Genomic DNA, 5,777 nt, shown 5'->3' with positions numbered 1-5,777 from the left:
GGGTATCGTGATCGGTGAAGTAATCTGAAGGCACTTGATGTTCCGCTTTCACTTGTTGACATATTAAACATCTCGAAACAAAATCGAGATGTCTCGTTTCATACCATGCCACCAAAACCGACGCTTTCAAATCGTTGTACATCTTCAGACTCCCGGGTGGATTGCCATTCGGCTACAATGGGCTTCGTTCAAAATTATTGGAATAAGTTCAATTCTTTGGAACACACAGACGACTTCGAACCTCAAACAATCGTCATCATCAATTTGAAATTCGAGTCCTTGTTCGAACACACTCATCCCGCTTTGCAACCAACTCATCGTCGACTTTACGAGCTTCACGAATTTGACGTATCAATAATGGTTTGGCTTTCAATTCAGCTACTAACACATTGTCGGGTAGGATAGACAAGTGTACATTCATCGCTCATAAAGCAAATAGTGATTTTCGCTTAAGGCATCCGCAAACCACATTAGCCCTTCCGGTGATAATCAATGACGAGCTCATAATCTTTTAACAACTCGAGCCATCGCCTTTGTCGCAGATTTAAGTCTCTTTGGGTCATCAAATATTTGAGACTTTTGTGATCCGAATACACATGGCACTTCTCACCAAATAAGTAATGTCGCCATATCTTTAAGGCGAATACGATGGCGACCAATTCGAGATCATGGGTGGGATAATTTTTCTCATGTGGCTTTAATTGCCTCGACGCACAGGCCACAACTCGCCCTTCTTGCATCAATACGCAACCCAACCCAAGTAGGGATGCGTCACTATAGACAAACTCTTTGCCCGATTCGGGTTGCACTAGAATTGGGGCTTCACCAAATAAGCTTTCAGTTGATCGAAACTTTTCGACATTTCTCCGTCCATTCGAACTTAACATCCTTTTGGAGTAAGCCGTCATTGGCGTGGCTATCGTCGAGAAACCTTTACAAATCGTCGGTAATAACCGCAAGCCCCAAAAGCTCCTAACTTCGGTAACATTCCTTGGTGGTTTCCAATCGACTATGGCGAAATTTTGTTCGGGTCCACCTCGACACCGATCACGGACACCACGTGCCCCAAAAAGCTAACCTCTTTCAACCAAAATTCACATTTATTGAACTTTGCGATAACTGCTTATCTCGTAAGATTTGCAACACTAGCCTCGGTATTCAAAGATGTTCGGTTTCATCTCTCGAATAGACCAAAATGTCATCGATAAATACAACTACGAACCGATCCAAGTATGGCTGAAAATTCTATTCATTAAATCCATAAACACCGCAGGGCATTAGTGAGCCCAAACGGCATCACCAAGAATTCGTAGTGACCGTACCTCGTTCTAAAAGCGGTTTTGGGTATGTCCGATTCTCGGACCCTCAACCGATAGTACCCGACCTCAAATCTATCTTTGAAAACACCGAGGCTCCCTTTATTTGATCAAACAAATCGTCAATTCGCAATGGATATTTATTCTTTATCGTCACTTTATTGAGTTGACGATAGTCGATGCACAACCTCATGGTTCCGTCCTTCTTCTTCACAAACAATACAAAGCGCCCCATGGAGAAAAACTCGGTCGAGCGAAACCTCTATCCGTCAATTCTTGCAATTGAACCTTCAATTCCTTTAATTCCGTTAATGCCATACGATACGGGGCTATTGAAATCGGCGTAGTACCCGGTACAACTTCGATGCCGAATTCCACTTCTCGAACCCGTGGCAATCCCGGTAACTCCTCAGGAAAAACATCTGAATACTCACAAACCACTGGTACCGATTCGAGTTTCCTTTCCGTCTCTTTACTTCCAAACACATACGCAAGGTATGTTTCACACCCCTTTTTCACATACCTCCGAGCGGTCATAGAAGATATTATCACTGGCGCTCCTTTTAAATCAGTAGACTCGACTCGGACTACCTCATTATTTGCACTCCTCAAATCAATGGTTTTCCTTTTGCAGTCCACCACTGCATCATGTACGGTCAGCCAATCCATACCAAGAATAACATCGAATTCATGAAATGGTAGAAGCATCGATCGACCGAAAACAGATTCTCGAATTATTAGGGGCATCTCTTGCACACTTTATCAACAAGCACGTATTGACCCAAAGGGTTTGACACTCGAATTACGAACTCAGTAGACTCAACAGGTAGAGTCTTACTGGATGCTAAGGTTTCACATACATATGAGTGAGTAGAGCCGGGGTCAATCAATGCAATCACAATAGTATCAAAGAGAGTAAAAGTACCAGTGATAACGTCAGGGGAGGATGCCTCCTCTCATGCGCGGATGGCATATGCTCTAGCAGGAGCACGGGTCTCGGATCGGACGGCCAGTATTAGAGGCTCCTCTCGATTACCACCCCTACCTCCAGAGATTCTCGGGGGCCTACCTCCAGCCATCGTTCCACTAGGTCTTGCACCTTGCGTCTTATTCCTCTCATCTAGCTCCGTGCAATCTCTAATGAAGTGGTCCTTCAAACCGCATCCATAACAGCCCTATTAATGACTTACCCCAACATTCACCTAGGTGTCGTCTTCCACATTGGGGGCATTCAGGTCTCTCTTGACGATTATTGCCCACACTAGCTACTCAAGTAGCTCGAGTCCGTCAATGGTCGGGCTCTAATGGAAATTCCCGCATCGTCCTCGACTTCTTGGTGTCCTCCCCGAACCTCTTTACAGCCGAGAACGGAGCTTTACTCGTCGATCTTTTACGGTAATCTCTTGCTTCAAATTCAGCCTTCTTCTTCTCCTTCCCAAGTTCTTCCGCCTTGCGTGCTCGTTCGACTAGTGTCACGAACTCCTTTATCTCCAAAATTCCCACTAGTAACTTTAACTCTTCATTCAATCCTTCTTCAAATCTTTTGCACATCGCAACCTCATCAGCCACACACTCCCGAGCATACCGACTAAGTCTTACGAACTCATGTTCGATTCAGATCTGATCATCCGCCTTGCTTGAGTTCCAAAATTCCTTACGCTTCGATCGATGAACTGTTGACTAATGTATTTCTTTCGAAATTGGATTGAAAGAAATCCCAAGTAACTCGTTCATTTGGGACTATGGAAATTAAAGTCCTCCACCAATAGTAAGTGAGTCTCGCAACAAGGATATAGCACACTTAAGACATTCATCGGTGTGCATGACAGTTCATCTAACACTCTAATGGTGTTATCGAGCGAACTCGGCCTTTTCGGCATCATCAAGAACTATGGCCTTGAACTCCTCGGCCCGCGCTTCCTAATCAAGTCCACGGTGGTTTACTCACCTCACAGATCAATAACTGGAGGCATTGCGGGCTCTTGGGGTGGAGTATTTAAATTCGGGAATGGTTGGACAGCCGGGTTGGTTCGGGCATATTATGCGACCCACTCATTCATCATAGTGAAGAAGGCTTGTTTCGCCTTCATTTTGATTATTCGCGGATGACTGAGGCTCAACAGCGGTGTCCCTTGCGCGGAGCAGCCGCTACACTTTCAACGTCATCCGCCAAGGGTCTCTCTACCCGGGTTCCATTTACTAATCAAAACAAAAATTTCAACCGTCGAAGTCATCACATTTTAAGCACTAACAATTTGGCATGTATAGCTAGACTCACACGCTATGGTAGTCCTAGAATCGACTGAACCATAGCTCTGATACCAATTAAATTGTAACACCCCAAACCCGAGACCATCGCCGGTGTCGGACATGAGGGGTTAACGAGACAAATCCTCTTAAAGTACCGACCAATTTGGCATTTCTGGACAGGCTGGAAAACTGCGTCACCGTCGCCTTAAAAATCATATCTCGAGTTTCAAAACTCGGAAACTGGTTTCGTAAATTTTCCCAGAATTTAGACTCATATACTCATCCATGGATTTATTTTTAGAATTTTTGGTTGGGCCAATTGGTACAGTTTATTAGTTAAAGTCACCCATGTTACAGGGATCGACTGCTCTGACCTTCGCGCGTTAAAACTTGAATATCTCTCTGTACAGGGCTTTAATACTGGTGCCGTTTGTTTCTAATGAAACTAGACTCAAAATTGAATCTGTACATATAAGGCATGACTCCTAATTCTTTCTGGATAATTTATGGTAAATTTTCAAAGTCGCGACAGGGGACCCAGAAACCGTTCTGGCCCTGTCTCACGAGAACTTTAATATTTCTCAGTATACTGCTCATATGGTCGTTTCGTTTCGTCCATATAAAATAGATTCATCAAGGTTAAGTTCCATAATTTACTCACTATTTAATTCTACTTCTACTATTTTAGTGATTTTTCAATCTCATCCCACTGCTGCTGTCCGCAACAGTTACTGCAGTAGACTATGCCAATTTCATGAATTTTTCCTTGGCCTTAATCATCCATCATACATGACACAAATTATGGCCACCTTATCAAAATTTGAGTTTCTAAGACTCGTGGCTATAGGTTCTAGCATCCCACTCGACGACCACATAGGCCATTTTCACATGGTTTAAAGTTTACAACCCACAATTCGACAAAATATAATAGCCTATACATGCCAAATGTTCTTCAACAACAAAAACAATACCACAAGATTTCAGCCGGTGTGATGACTTCAACGACGGTTCCGAGCACGCAACAATACGAGTCCAAGAGACCTAAAATGGGTGACAAGAAAACACCGAGTGAGTTTACAACTCAGTAAGTCATAAGCATTCCACAACCATCCATTAACAAAATTATTACAACATGAAATAATGAACGAGGCTAAGTACTCCATCCATATCGAACTATATCATAGTTCCTTGGACCTTCGGTTCAATCTCATACCAAGTCATACATCCACATTTCATATTCTATACAATAAGATATTTGAGGCATTTTACACACCAACTCATTTTCACCACAATCATACAATTGCAATCATCACATAGATTTAAAGCTTACCAAGCTCAACCCGAGCATGAACATATTACCTATTCGTCATGAGCTCAAGGTACTTACCCGATCCGCTGTCCATACTCAACTCGATGGAGACACACCCTCCATATAATTGTTTGATCGGAGATATTTATATATATATATAGAGTATGCACACACAATGCTTAATACTCGATTTCGCACACTTAGTGCCATGCGATTTAAGCCCGCACACATAGTGCCATACCCTTCGAGCTCGCACACTTAGTGCCATATATTCCCAGCATGCACACTTAGTGCCATATATTTCCAGCACGCACACTTAGTGCCAATCTCGCCACCGTACACGTGTTGCCCAAGACACTTAGTGCCGAAAGCAAACTTTCTACACATTTCACTATTTCTTTTACATTCAACAATTGTCATCACTCCATACACATACAATTTCATTTATATATATATAGCATCCCATTAAACACAATTGCATAGATTTTACAATCATTTAAGCAATATCAAACATATGTGCTTAATGACTTACCTCGTGTTGGGTAAAATAGTTCCAAGTCGGCTACTCGATGACCTTCGTCTTTCCCTTGCTTGATTCTCCTTCTTTAACTCCTTGAGCTTAATCAATAAATCACTAGTTTAACCATCTTGCTAAACATTCATAATTCAACTACACATGCATATGTATGCTTGTATATTCGGCAACCATTCTTACTAATCGCCCATTTGGTCGATTATACACCTAACCGAATATGCACCAAAAACTTGATTCAACATTACCTACATACTCACTTTAATGGCCGAATATATATATATATATGTACAATGTCAACTAACATCTTTTAATCACCTAATTTCATCTCATGAACATTTAATCAAATTTTCCCAATCTAGCATATATT

This window comes from Gossypium arboreum, chromosome 8, assembly GCF_025698485.1.
Source record: "Gossypium arboreum isolate Shixiya-1 chromosome 8, ASM2569848v2, whole genome shotgun sequence".
NCBI lineage: Eukaryota > Viridiplantae > Streptophyta > Magnoliopsida > Malvales > Malvaceae > Gossypium > Gossypium arboreum.
The sequence above is the reverse complement of the archived record's forward strand: the minus strand, read 5'-3'. Positions refer to the sequence as shown.